Source organism: Papio anubis, chromosome 1 (assembly GCF_008728515.1).
Source record: "Papio anubis isolate 15944 chromosome 1, Panubis1.0, whole genome shotgun sequence".
Taxonomy (NCBI): Eukaryota; Metazoa; Chordata; class Mammalia; order Primates; family Cercopithecidae; genus Papio; species Papio anubis.
In genome coordinates this window covers 26,189,587-26,204,476 of record NC_044976.1, presented here as the reverse complement: position 1 = coordinate 26,204,476, position 14,890 = coordinate 26,189,587, and positions in this window count along the sequence as shown.

The following is a 14,890-nucleotide window of genomic DNA, read 5'->3' as shown; positions in this document are numbered from 1 at the left end:
AGTAACTGGGACTACAGGCGCCCACCACCATGCCTGGCTGATATATATTTTTTTTTTTGTATTTTTAGTGGAGACAGGGTTTCACCATGTTAGCCAGGATGGTCTTGATCTCCTGACCACGTGATCCGCCCGCCTTGGCCTCCCAAAGTGCTAGGATTAGAGGCGTGAGCCACCGCGCCTGGCCCATGCCCAGCTAATTTTTAAACCTTTTTTTTTAATAGAGAAAGAGTCTTGCTATGTTGCCCAGACTGGTCTTGAACTCCTGGGCTTAAACGATCCTCCAGCCTCAAAGTGCTGGGATTACAGGCATGAACCACCATGCCCGGTCCATACAATGAAATATTATTCAGCCTTCAAAAGGAATAAAATTATGACACATGCCACAATATGGAGGAAACTTCTGGACATTATGCTCAGTGAAATAAGCCTATCACAAAATGACAAATATTGTATGATTCCACTCAGATGAAGAACCTAGAGTCGTGAAATTCATAGAAAGTCAAAGGGAGGCCTGCTGCAGTGGATCACGCCTGTAATCTCAACACTTTGGGAGGCCAAGGCAGGTGGATCACCTGAGGTCAGGAGTTCGAGATCAGCCTGGTCAACATGGTGAAACCCTGCCTCTATTAAAAATACAAAAATTAGCTGGGCATAGTAGCAGGTGCCTGTAATCTCAGCTACTTGGGAGGCTGAGGCAGGAGAATCGCTTGAACCTGGGAGGTGGAGGTTGCAATGTGCTGAGATCAAGCCACTTCACTCCAGCCTGGGCGACACAGCAAAAACTCCATCTCAACAAAAAAAAAAAAAAAAAAAAAAGAAGAAAGTCAAAGGGTGGCTTTTCCCCAGCCACTGGGGGAAGGGGGAAATTGGGAGTTGTTGTTTAATGGGTGAAGAGTTTCAGTTTTGCAAGATGCAAATATCCTAGAGATTGGTTGGTTGCACAATGTGAACATACTTAACACGACTGAACCGTATACTTAAAAATGATTAAGGGCACATTTCTCAAGGTCTCCTGAGGACTGTGTCATGATTTTTTTTTTAAATGGTTAAGATAGCAATTTTTTTTTTTTTTGAGACAGTCTCGCTCTGTCACCAAGTCTGGAGTGCAGTGATGCGATCTCGGCTCACTGCAACCTCTGCCTCCCAGGTTCAAGTGATCCTCCCCACCTCAGCCTCCAAAGTAGCTGGGATTACAGGTGCACGCCACCACACCCAGCTACTTTTTGTATTTTTAGTAGAGATGGGGTCTTGCCATGTTGGCCAGGCTGGTCTTGAACTCCTGACCTCAGGTGATCTGCCTGCCTCAGCCTCCCAAAGTGCCGGGATTACAGGTGTGAACGACTGCACCCAGTCAAGATGGTAAATTTTATGTTATGTGTATTTTACCACATTTTTTTTTTTTAAAGACTGCTTCTAACCCTAAACCCAAAGCATAGCATTGTTTATTCTTCAGCAGTGATCTGTGGTCTGGCTGGTATTGAGTTCCTGGTTGAAACAATGTTCCCCGCAAATTTGGAAGCATTGGTTCCATGGTCTTGCAGTCCTTTTTCCTTTTTTTTTTTTTTTTTTTTTGAGACGGAGTTTCGCTCTTGTTGCCCAGGCTGGAGTGCAGTGGTGCAATCTCGGCTCACCGCAACCTCCGCCTCCCAGATTCAAGGGATTCTCCTGCCTCAGCCTCGCAAGTAGCTGTAGTGCACACCTGTAATCCCAGCTACTTGAGAGGCTGCAGTCCTATTTTTAAAGTTGGGAAGTCCGATGCCATTCTTACTGCAGACCCCTCGCATGTGAGGGCTGGGAGCTTTCTCCCTTGGACCTGGTACTCTAGTATTCTACACGCTTAACCAGATGTGGGTCTTACATTCTTGCTTCTGGGCTTTTATGGATCGTTTAAATTTAAAAACTCATTCTGAGTAAGTTCTGGAAACTTCCTTGGTTGTTTTTTGGCTGTCTGGTTGGTTTTGTCTTTGGGGAACAGCTTTCAGTCAGATGTTGGATCTTCTAGACCAATTCTTCATTTCCTTTCCTCTTGTTCCACTTTCGAGATTTCTTTTTTTTTTTTTTTGAGATGGAGTCTCACTCTGTCACCCAGGCTGGAGTGTAGTGGCACCATCTCGGCTCACTGCAACCTCTGCCTTCCGGATTCAAGTGATTCTCCTACCTCAGCCTCCCGAGTAGCTGGGATTACAGGCATGTACCACCACACCCGGCTAATTTTTGTAGTTTTAGTAGAGACAGAGTTTCGCCATGTTGGCCAGACTAGTCTCGAACTCCTGGCCTCAAGTGATCCACTCGCCTTGTCCTCCCAAAGAGCTGGGATTACAGGCGTGAGCCACAGCACCCGGTTGAGATTTCATAGGTTTCTTTTAACTAGCCTACCACAAGAGCATCTTCTGCTTTGACCCACCCCTCTAAAAACAAAAAGCCTAGAAGTACTTAAGAAATGTCAATTTAACATATTATCATGACTCAAATTGTTGATCAAAATAAACAATTGCCCTCCCAGACTTATTTCTGGAATTTACAAGTTACTTCCGTAGGAGGTCATACCATCTGAGGTCTGGTTGTCTTTCAAGACTCTTGTGCAAACAACTCTTTCCAGGACAGATTTCTATTAACAGAGCTAACTTGTTTTATGAATAGTTCCACAAATTCCCACATTGGCCAGGAAGGCAAGATTGATGCTCTTATGAAAGTACTTGGCTGAGCGCGGTGGGTCACACCTGTAATCCCAGCATTTTGGGAGGAGGCGGACAGATCAAATGAGGTCAGGAGTTTGGGACCAGCCTGGCCAACATGGTGAAACCCCGTCTCTACTAAAAATACAAAAATTAGTCGGGTGTGGTGGTGCATGCCCGTAACCCTACCTACTCCAGAGACTGAGGCAGGGGAATTGCTTGAACCTGGGAGGCGGATGTTGCAGTGAGCTGAGATTGTGCCACTGTACTCCAGCCTGAGTGACAGATCCAGACAGTGTCTCAAAAAGGAAAAAAGTTCTTGTTTTGACCCCTATTACGTCTGATTCTTAAACTCATTTTTATGATGGAGAATAGCAAGTATTTCTGATTTTTTTAGCTTCAAGGGAGAAAGGATACCTCTTCATCTTTCTGAGGCTTGTTTCATAGAGTTTGTTTATTAGGAAGAGTTTAATTCTAAGGTCCAGGCATTAGAATTTCATCAGTTAGTACTCAAAGAAAGAACTGGCCTGGCCGGGCACAGTGGCTCATGCCTGTAATCCCAGCACTGTGGGAGACTGAGGCAGGCAGAGAGGTCAGGAATTCAAGACCAGCCTGGCCAACACGGTGAAACCCCATCTCTATTAAAAATTAAAAAATTAAGGCCGGGCACTGTGGCTCACGCCTGTAATCTCAGCACTTTGGGAAGCCAAGGCGGGTAGATCACCTGAAGTTAGGAGTTCCAGACCAGCCTGACCAACATGGTGAAACCCTGCCTCCATTAAAAATACAAAAGTAGCTGGGCATGGTGGCACACACCTGTAATCCCAGCTACTTGGGAGGCTGTGGCAGGAGAATCATTTAAACCCGGGAGGCAGAAGTTGCAGTGAGCTGAGATCGCGCCATTGCACTTCGGCCTGTGCAACAAGAGCAAAACTACATGTCAAAAAAAAAAAAAAAAAATTAGCCGGGCATCGTGATGTGCATCTGTAATCAGCTATTCGGGAGGCTGAGGCACGAAAATTGCTTGAACCCAGGAGGCAGAGGTTGCTGTGGGCCAGGACACATCCTTGTACTCCAGTCTGGGTGACACAGTGAGACTCTGTCTCAAAAAATTAAAAAATAAAGAGCTGGTATGAGGAGGCCAAGTGTTTTTTTCTCTTTTTTTCTTTTTTTTTGACAGAGTTTTGCTCTTGTTGCCCAGGCTGCAGTGCAGTGGCGAAATCTTGGCTCACTGTAACCTCCGCCTCCCGGATTCAAGCGATTCTCCTGCCTCAGCCTCCTGAGTAGCTGGGATTACAGGCGTGCGCCACCACACCTGGCTAATTTTGTATTTTTAGTAGAGACGGGGTTTCTCCATGGTGGTCAGGCTGGTCTTGAACTCCCGACCTCAGGTGATCCGCCCGCCTCGGCCTCCCAAAGTGTTGGGATTACAGGCGTGAGCCACTGCACCCAGAGGAGGCCAAGTTCTAAAAGTAGACAAAAGATAAAATTATTTGATAATTCTGTGACTTGACCATATTGGAATCAGGAGCATTGGAAATTTTCTACAATATTGTAGTTCAACGTCAGAAATATTTTCTTAGAAGATGGAGTTTCTGTTTCTCGTTCCTTGTGAGGGGGTAATTTGGGAGAAGAAAATGGGAAAAAGCTGCCTCTACTCCACCTTCCTGAAAAGACATATTTGGGGCGTCTTCTACCACAGAGCTTCTGCACATGCCAGTGCCTCTGAATAGAATGCACACTCCCACTTGCCTGGCTAACTTTTTCATCTTTAGATTTTTTTTTTTTTTTTTTGAGATGGAGTCTTGCTCTATCACCCAGGCTAGAATGCAATGGCACAATCTCAGCTCACTGCAACCTCCGCCTCCCAGGTTCAAGCAATTCTCCTGTCTCAGCCTCCCAAGTAGCTGGGACTACAGGTGTACACCACCATGTCCAGCTAATGTTTGTATTTTTAGTAAAGACAGGGTTTCACCATGTTGGCCAGGCTGGTCTCGAACTCCTGACCTCAGGTGATCCGCCTGCCTCAGCCTCTGAAAATGCTGAGATTACAGGTATGAGCCATTATGCCCAGCCCAGAGTTGAATCTCCACACATGCAGAGGCAATGGGAAGGCCTGGGACTCTGGGAAGGGTAGCTGTAACTGGTTGGCTCATTAAGTTCATAGCAACCCTGAAATGCGGGTTTATCTGGTTCTTTCCATTTTATGTATAGGAAAACTGCCACCTAGAGAGGTTAAACTGTGTGCCCAAAGTCCTCCAGCCAGGAAAAGGCTGAACCTGGGTTTAGTCAAGGTGGAACCCGACACCCACAGTGCTCCTCAGAACAGGAAGGCCTGGGGAAGTTCCCTTTCTAATGGGGCCTCTGGAGCCCTCCCCATATGAACTCCCTGCTTGTATTTCCTTACTGCTGTTACTTCCCCTAAGGGTTTGAGAATTTTGTTGAAACATGACTTCAGTTTGGTGGTACCACTGAGTCACTGGATTCAAGGCTGAGACCATGTGGGTAGCACAGATGGAGGAACAGCCTCTGGACTTGGGTTGCTCCTTCTAGCTGGGAGGAAGTGGAGGGTGTCTTAGTCTGTTTCCTGTTGCTATAATAGAATGCCGCTGACTGGATAATTTATAAAGAAAATAAATTTATTTCTGGCTGGCATGGTGGCTCATGCCTATAATCCCAGCACTTTAAGAGGCCGAGGTGGGTGGATCAACTGAAGTCAGGAGTTTGAGACCAGCCTGGTCAACATGGTGAAACCCTGTCTCTACCAAAAATACAAAAATTAGCTGGGTGTGGTGGCAGGTGCCTGTAATCCCAGCTACTCGGAAGGCTGAGGCAGGAGAACTGCTTGAACCCGGGAGACAGAGGTTGCAGTGAGCCAAGATTGTGCCATTGCACTCCAGCCTGGGCAACAAGAGTGAAACTCCGTCTCTAAAAAAAAAAAAAAATTTTTTTTTTTTTTTTTAATTTCTTACAGTTTTGGAGGCTGGGAAGTCCAAGGCTGAGGGGCTGCATCTTGTGAGGACCTTCTTGCTGTGTCGTGACATGGCAGAGGGCATCACAGGGTGAGAGGGAAGAGCATGTCAACTCAGGCATCTCTTCCTCTTCTTGTAAAGCCACCAGAACCACCATGAGGTCCCCACCCGGATGACCTGATCTAATCCTAAATACCTCCCAAAGGCTCCACTTCCAAGTGCCATTAACATAAGAATATGGGGATTAAGTTTCCAACACCTGAAATTTGCAGGACACATTCAAACCTCAGCAGAGGGTAATAATACCTGCCCACCTAATGGAGCAGGATCCAAGGACCTGGAGAGGAAAGGAAGAAGGAGCTTCTTAATCTTAATGCATTTCAATTCAACTCTGTCCATATTGCTGGCCTGCCTGTTTAGGGCACATTGTGGGGTTGCCAGGCAACAGTGGTGAGTGTCCTCCCAGCACTCACACAGGGAGGATCCAGTGTGTGAGGACTGCTCAAGCAGATCTTCCTTCCACAGCTTGAGGACCAGGGAAGCGTGCCCAGAGGAAGTCATGGGTGAGCCAAGGGTGAGTGGGAGACAGAGGGGGAGCTAAGAACAGAGGAGGGCATACAGGGAAACTGAAAGAGATTTAGAGTAGGAGGCAGACAGCAGTCAGGCATGCAGGACCCCAGAGGCCTCAGTAAGGAGTTTGGTCTTTAGGGATGAGTTCTTGATGGATTCAAATGAGGGATGTGGTGTGAATTGCATTTTAGCAAGACTCTACTGAGGTGTGAAGATGGCTTGGCAGGGCAGGGAGGGGCAGTTAGGAGGCTGGTGAGGTTGCTCAGAGGAGAGGATGGAAACCCAGCCTGGAAGGCCGAGGGGAGAGGCAGGTAGGAGGCAGAATGGAGTGAGGGGCGAAGCCCGTGGGGTCTAGGTGAAGGGGCTCATCTCTCCTGTCTGGGTAAGGTGCTTCTCGTTCTGCTCCGAGTCCAAGGTAGGGATCATTGAGGGGCCGTGTGCTGGGAAGGGAGCCCACCAGGCTGTGCTGGACATGCTTGCAGCCCTGCTGAGACCATGTGCACCACGACATGCCTGGAGCCCAGTCCTGAGCCTTCCCAGAATAACTAGGGCCTGAGTGCCAGGTCCAGGCTGTCATCCCCTCCAGATGGGTGCTGGCTTCCAGAGGGGCTACTGCTGCAGCCATCTGTGCGGGGGGCCTCCTCCCTGCTTTCTAAAGAAGCCTGGAGCAGTGAGCTATTAGGAGAGACAAGAGGTCTCTGTCCGAGGGAGTGATTCCAGCCACTGGGGGCTGCAGGGGCCAGTGGAGACCTAGAGACCACCCAGAGGACAGAGAGAGGAGGAGAGGTGGGGAGCGGGTCACCCTCTGCCCCTCCCTGAAACCCTGCCACCTGAGCCCCCTCTTCTTCTTTTTTTTTTTTTTTTTGAGGCAGAGTCTCACTCTGTTGCCAGGCTGGAGTGCAGTGGCTCACTGCAACCTCCGCCTGCTGGGTTCAGGCAATTCTCCTGCCTCAGCCTCCTGAGTAGCTGAGATTACAGGCATGTGCCGCCAGGCCTGGCTAATTTTAGTATTTTTAGTAGAGACAGGGTTTCACTATGTTGGCCAGGATGGTCTTGATCTCTTGACCTTGTGATCCACCCGCCTTGGCCTCCCAAAGTGCTGGGATTACAGGCATGAGCCCCCGCGCCCGGGCAAGCCCCCTCTTCTTACAGTTTTCTAAGTAGAAGTCCTTAGAATCATCCTCCCCGATGTGGGGGATGTGGCCTTACTCTGTCCCGCTTCCAAGACTGTGTCCAGGCTAGCCTTGAGCTCCAGGTGTGCACACATCTGCCCTGATTTCTATGGCATAAAGGGCCTCAATCTCAGCACCTTCCCCATAACCTGCCCGTCTCCTGTGTTCCCCTCCACAGTGGATGACACCTGTAAACCCTGGATGCCCAGCCAGAGTCCTCAGAAGCACCCTAGGTCTTCTTCCTTCTCCCTAGACTCTCCAGCGTGGTCCAGGCCGCATCATCTTGCCCTGAGACCACCTCACTGCTAGTCTTCCAACCTCCAGCCTCACCTCCCCAGGACTGCCCCCCCGCCATCTGCTCTTCCTTAAAAAAAAAAATTCCTCCTCACATTGTGGTGACATTAAATGTGATTTGCACAATTCTTCCACAAATATCAAATTAATATGATTTTCCTCTCTAATCTCCTTGCACAACATATTGGAAATTACAATTATTATTAAAACAAAAAATACATACATATTTATTTATTTGTATATTTTTATTTATTTATTTGGAGACTGGGTTATTAGACTGGCTAATTTTTGTATTTTTGGTAGAGATGGGTTTTGCCATGTTGCCCAGGCTGGTCTCGAACTCCTGGATTCAAGCAGTCCTCCTGCTTCAACCTCCCAAAGTGCTGGGATACAGGTGTAAGCCACCACACCTGGCCCCTCTGCTCTTCCTAAATGCAGTTCTGACATGTCACCTCCTGCTTCAACACTTCCAGGACTCCCCATGACCCTCAGGTGAAGTCTGAGCTCCTGATGACATAGTCCTTCGTGTCCTGGCCCCTGACAACATACCATTCTCATCTATTGCCTTCCCCTTCCAGAACATTCTCTCCGGCTGCATCAAATCACTTGCATTTCCTCAATCCTGAAATCCCTCCTCGCTTCCCCAACCTTTTGCAGATGGCTGGAATACTCCTCCCACTCTTTCTTATTTATTTTTTGTATTTTTAGTAGGGGTGGGGTTTCACCATGTTGGCCAGTCTGGCCTTGAACTTCTGACCTCAAGTGATCCACCCACCTCAGCCTTCCAAGGTGCTGGGATACAGGTGTGAGCCACCGCGCCCAGCCTCTCCTCCCCACTCTTGTGCCTGGATAACCTTTATTTATCCCTCAGATCCCAGCCCTGACAGCCCTCTTCCAGCGAAGCCCTCCTGGTGGCCAGGCTGGTTAAGCACTTCCATGGTTTGCTGCTGTCCCAACATTGATTCATTCATTCAACAAATTTTTATGGCGTGGCAGCGATGTGCTAGGCTGTTCCAGCCATTTTGAATACACTGGGAATCAAAACAGACAACAGCCCCTGCCCCTAAGTGGAGCTTACACTCAAACGAGGGGAAGGGGAAGGCAGACTGTAAACAATATGCAGTCAATAAGTAAAGGATTCCACCACAGGGGTGGTATGTGGTAGAGGGGATGGTGCTGTGGGAACAGTGGAGCGAGTGGGGAGGTTAGGGATAAGGAGTTGGGAGTGAAGAGGGTTGGCCTCATTGAGATGGTGGCCTTGGGGCCAAGACGTTGTCAATGCCCTCCAGCCACAGACTCCTAGGAACACAGGGACATCTGAATAAGTTGGGTTTGTGACTCATAGGGATAGCACACGCCATGGGAAACTCAGTAAGCTGTGTTAGAAAGGACTTACAGAATTTGGGTTAGATAACTTTGGAGTGCTTAAGAAAGCAGGGCTTCAGGCCCGGCGTGGTGGCTCACGCCTGTAATCCCAGCACTTTGGGAGACTAAGGAGGGTGGATCACTTGAGGTCAGAAGTTCAAGACCAGCCTGACCAACATGGTAAAACCCTGTCTCTACTAAAAATACAAAAAGTAGCTGGGCATGGGGGTACGTGCCTGTAATCCCAGCTACTCTAGAGGCTGAGGCAGGAGAACTACTGGAACCCGAGAGGTGGAGGTTGCAGTGAGCTGAAATCATGTCACTGCACTTCAGCCTGGGTGACAGAGTGAGACTCCATCTCAAAGAAAAAAAGAAAAAGAAAAAAGCAAGCAGGGCTTCCCTCTGGATGGGATGCTGTGCAGAAGCAAGGGTATTTCTATGGCTGAGGACATTAATACATTTTATCTAGAGGGAGGCAAGACTAGACCAAGGCTAGAGCTGTGATCAGTAAGAAGCAACAGCTTCTCCTATGAGCCAGGACAGGGGGTTGCATTTGTTTCTGGGTCCGCTGTAACAAATGACTACAAACTTGGCAGCTTAAAGCGACATAAATGTATCTTCTCACAGTTCTAGAGGCCAGACATCAAGGTGTTGCCGCGTTGATTCCTTCTGAAAGCTCTGAGGCAATCCCTGTGCTCCTTGGCTTGTAGATCGATCATTCTAACCTCCGTATCTTCCCATGGCCTTCCCCTCTGTGTCCCTGTCTTCTCCTTTTCCGTTTTTTTTTTGTTTGTTTGTTTGTTTGTTTTGTTGTTTTTTTTTTTTTTTTGAGATGGAGTCTTGCCCTTTCACCCAGGCTGGAGTGCAATGGTGCGATCTTGGCTCACTGCAACCTCTGCCTCTCGGTTCAAGCGATTCTCTTGCATCAGCCTCCCAAGTAGCTTACAGGCGCACACCAGCACGCCCAGCTGATTGTTTTGTATCTTTAGTAGAGATGGAGTTTCCCCATGTTGGCCAGGCTGGTCTCAAACTCCTGACCTCGTGATCCACTTGCCTTGGCCTCCCAAAGTGTTGGGATTACAGATGTGAGCCACCACTCCTGGCCTCCTTTTCTGTCTCCTATTAGATCATTCCTGGATTAGAGCAAATCCTAATGCAGGAAGTTCTCATCTGAAGATCTTTACCTTCATTACATTTGCAAAGATCCTACTTCAACTGTGACATTCTGAGGTCCTGGATGAATGTTTTAGAGCCTACAAGTCAACACCCACTGCAGGGATGATTAGTCCTTTTTGTGGCTTGGACAATGTTCATGTTTTATTTGTGCTCAGACATGATTGTGGAGTGGCCCTGTTTGTGTTGTGATCCATCATGGTCACAGGGTGGTTTGTCTGCTGCTGATGTCCTGTGAAGTCGTTTAGGTTCAGCTGGAGAATACCGAAGCCCCGCTGGGCTCCAGGCTGGCTCCAGGAGGTCAGGGCCTGCTTTTCTCTTTCTCAACATAGGGACAGGGAGCGAGGGAGCCCTGCTGATGCCTGGGAGAGAGGTCCAGTCACAGGGGCAGGACGGGCATGTGACCTGAGGGTGGAAGGAGCAGCCAGAAGCCCATGGGCTATAGGGGCGCGAACAGGGGGAAGCAGAGAGGTGATGGGAGGGCGAGGGTGTGCAGGGCAGGGCGAGGAGAGAAGCAAACATGACCGACTGCAGAGCGAATGAGTGCTGGGGGAAGAGCCTGCCTGGAGTGGGTTCAACAGCAGATGGAGGAGAGCAACTGGGGACAGCAAGTGGAGCAGAGAAATGGGAGGGCGTCTGGGGCAGCTGGCGGGGAGTGGAATCAAGAGGATTTGCTTAATTTTCCATGAAGGAGAGGACAGTAATGGTGAGCCTGGATGCTGCTGCCAGTGACCCAAAGGAGAGAGAGGACTGCCGCCAGCAGGATGGGGCACAGTGGGAGCAGGTGCCCTGATGGGGGAGGTGGGGATGTGGGGCCGCTGAGGCAGGCAGGTTGGGAGCTGGGGTGAGGGGCTCAGGGGTGCACTTCCTGCTGGTAACCCTGCCCCTGGCTATGGGTGCCAGCCTCTATGGGGAGCTGCCCAGGCCCAACCTGGCACAGTTGTGGAGACTCAGTAGTACTTGAAGAAGCCCCACATACCACAAAGGGGACAGAGATAGAGACATAGGGGACAGGAAATCGAGAAGGAAAAAACTCAGAAAGGGAACAAAATCAGAGCCTATCACAGACGTGGAAAGGGCAGGGGAGGCAGCCTGGGCTGGGGGGTCCCCTGCACTGTCCCTGCTCCAAAACCTCAGGGCCGGGCTAGAACGCCCACTGCGTGGCTTGCCAGGGCTGTGACCTGGGACTGTGTACCCTGAGCCTCAAGCTCCCCATTTGTAAAATGAGGACACGGCCAACCTCCTCTCAGGGCTGTGAAAGGAATTAAGGAGGTAACTCTCATAAAGTGCCCGGCAGTGAGCCAGATTCTCTTCCTTCCCTCTCTCATCTCCTGCCCCACAGCCCTGGAGGTCTTTCAAAAGTGGGCACAGGGCCCAGCCTGCTGGCAGAGGCTGGAACTGCACCCATGCCCCTGTTAAAGGTAGAAGCTTCAGCATCCAATTCCCTCCATGGAACAGGCAATGGTTTTATTCCCTCGCCACAGAGAACATCCAACTCCACAGGCATTCAAGGGCCTTCCCTCTACCCCGGCACATGCCAGACTTTAGTCCACTCTGCCCCATTTGTGCTCCCACGGTAGCCCCTGCATGGAGCGCCCTCCCCTCCACCACGTGGAGATATCCAATGCCATGCTCTTTGAAGCCCCCCTCCCCTCCTACAGGCAGAACTAACGGGGAACTCTCTCTTCAGTCTTTTTTTGTGTGTGTGATAGTCTCACAGTGTCACCTAGGCTGGAGTGCAGTGGCACAATCTCACTCACTGCAACCTCTGCCTCCCAAGTAGCTGGCATTACAGGTGTGCGCCACCATGCCCGGGTAATTATTGTATTTTTAGTAGAGATGGGGGTTTCGCCATGTTGGCCAGGCTAGTCTCGAACTCCTAACCTCAGGTGATCCGCCCAGCTCAGCTTCCCAAAGTGCTGGCATTACAGGTGTGAGCCAGTGAGCCCAGCCGTCTTCAGTCTTCTTGAAACACCTGGTGTTTTCTCTAGATTTGCTAAGCTGTGAGAAAGAGAGCACTAGAACACCTGCTTGTCTCCTTGTGTGGAGAGACTCATGAGAGGCCATGGACTCCCTTACTCACCTGCTACCCCATGGATTTTCTATCGTCTGAACCTGACCAGTCACTGCCAGTGCCTGAGACCTTCCCAAGGAAGCCTCCCCTACTCTGGGTGAGGGTGTGTGTTGTAAGTTTCTCTGCATTTTCCAAAGTATCTACCTGAGCATATATGTGTGTGTGTGTATGTATGTATGTATATATGTGTGTGTGTGTGTGTGTGTGTGTATATATATATATATATATATATTTTTTTTTTTTTAAAGAAAAATATCCTTCAGTGCCTTCCTGGTAATTCCCTAGCAAGGCTTACAGGGCAGGCTCTCCTCCCTGCTCCCACTCACCAGCCACCCCCATCCCATGTCCTTTTTTCAGACCCCTCTCATGGTGGCCCCTCTGCTGGGAAAGCCATGGTCCACATGCCTCTGGTAATAATTGCTATTCTCACCCACCCCATCTTTCCACTCGAGCTGTCAAGGGTCTGGACAGCATCATGAGTGCGTGGCTGTCTCCCTCTAGGTGAGCCTCTTGTAGTAGCTGGGGTAGCAGGGGTGGTGCGCTTCCATAGGCCCAAGTCACGGACGTCTGACCCACGCAAGTTGAATGAAGCAAGTCCTCACTGCCATAGTTTGCTCATTTGCAAAATGAAGGGTCTAGACGGAACCTCCCAGGTGTCTTTTGACTCTGAAATTCTGACCTATATGTGGTAGTGAACATATTTTAGGCAAACGGTCATCAAACAGCTGATCCTGGGCCAGGATCCCCTGGGGAATGGGCTGTTCTGTCGGTACATGTCTTTCTCCACAGGATTCATCACCTTACCCGCCCCGGGTAGGGGAACACGGGTCTACTTTCCCTCCTTAGCAGGTGGCCCATCAATGGGCACAGGATTTCGGGGAAACCAGCAGTCACTTCCCATCCGGGGTGGGTTTGCGTCCCAAGATGGGGACAGGCTGCATCCCTCAGCAGCACTGTGCCCACCTGAGTGTGAGGCCACTGCCAATCCTGGTAGCGGACAGGAGGGGCTCATCCATTTGTTTGTCATCCAGAGCTGATTAGGGTAAGAGGCAGGTGAGCCCCATCTTGGGGTGCTTATCTCTGAGGGGCACATAAAACATAATTGGAATCAGAAACATGGCGCCAGTTAAGCCAGGCTGCCACACATACATGCCTCCTTCCCAGTTCTGCTTCTGCTTAATTGGGCCCTTAAAGTACACGAAATATCAGCCAGGGGCGGTGGCTCATGCCTGTAATTCCCAGCACTTTGGGAGGCTGAGAAAGGAATATCACCTGAGGTCAGGAGTTTGAGACCAGACTGGTCAACATGGCAAAACCCCACCTCTACTAAAAACACAAAAATTAGCTGGGCATGGTGGCTGGCGCCTGTAGTCCCAGCTACTCGGGAGGTTGAGGCAGTAGAATCGCTTGAACCCAGGAGGCAGAGGTTGCAGTGAGCTGAGATCACACCACTGCACTCCAGTCTGGGGGACAGAGTGAGACTTTTGTCTCAAAATAATAAACAAACAAACAAAAAAAACGGTGCCTCATGCCTTTAATCCTAGCACTTTGAGAGACCGGGGCGGGGGGATCACCTGAGGGCAGGAGTTCAAGACCAGCCTGGCCAACATGGTGAAACCCATCCCAACCATAAAAAAAAAAAAAAAAAATCAATGGCTTACGATGGCAGACGCCTGTAATCCAATACTCAGGAGGCTGAGGCAGGAGAATTGCTTAGCCGGTGGGAGGCAGAGGTTGCAGGGGCCGAGATTACCCCGCACATCCAAGCCTAGACCACCACAAAGAAAGAGTCTCAAAAAAGCATGGCATAACCTTCTCATCAGGAAGGACGTTTATCCTAAAACCATACTTCTAACATACTTTAACATGTACTTCCAAGTAGGTTTGTCAGTTTGGAACTTTTTTTTTGGGGCAGGAGTGCAAGCACATGCCAAGCCTGGGTGCAGTGGCAATCCTCCACACTTGCCAGTACTCACCCTCGGTCACGAATCGTCCTCCTGCCTCAGCCTGCTAAGGACTACAGTGCCCACCCTTGCTTCATTTTTGTGTTACAGCGTGAGAGATGCTGGGGTTTCACCCGTGTGCAGTCAGGACCGTCCAGATCTCGACCTCCGTGATCCACTCCCTCTCAGAGAATCTCTCCAAAGTGTTGGGATTACAGGCATGAGCCACTGCACCCGGCCCAGTTTGGACATTTTTTAAAGAACTACAAAACAGGCCGGACTCGGTGGCTCACGCCTGGAATCCCAGCACTCTGGGAGGCCAAGGTAGTTGGATCACCTGAGGACTGAAGTTTGAGACCAGCCTGGCCAACATGGTGAAACCTCGTCTCCACTGAAAATACGAAAATTAAAGGGTGCGCCACCCATGGACCAAGCACATCCCCACCTTAAACTCTGGATTCAGACTAGTTTCAATCCTGTCTTCAGTACAGGGGGCTCACAGGGAAGTTTATTTTGTCTGAGTCTCAGTTTTCTCATCTATAAAATGCAGACAGAAATAGAATTCCTCTCGGGGCTATGAGAACTAGATGACATGCTGTGAATGTACCTACCTACACGGTAGGTAGGCAGGCAGGTGCTCAGTGATTGTTCA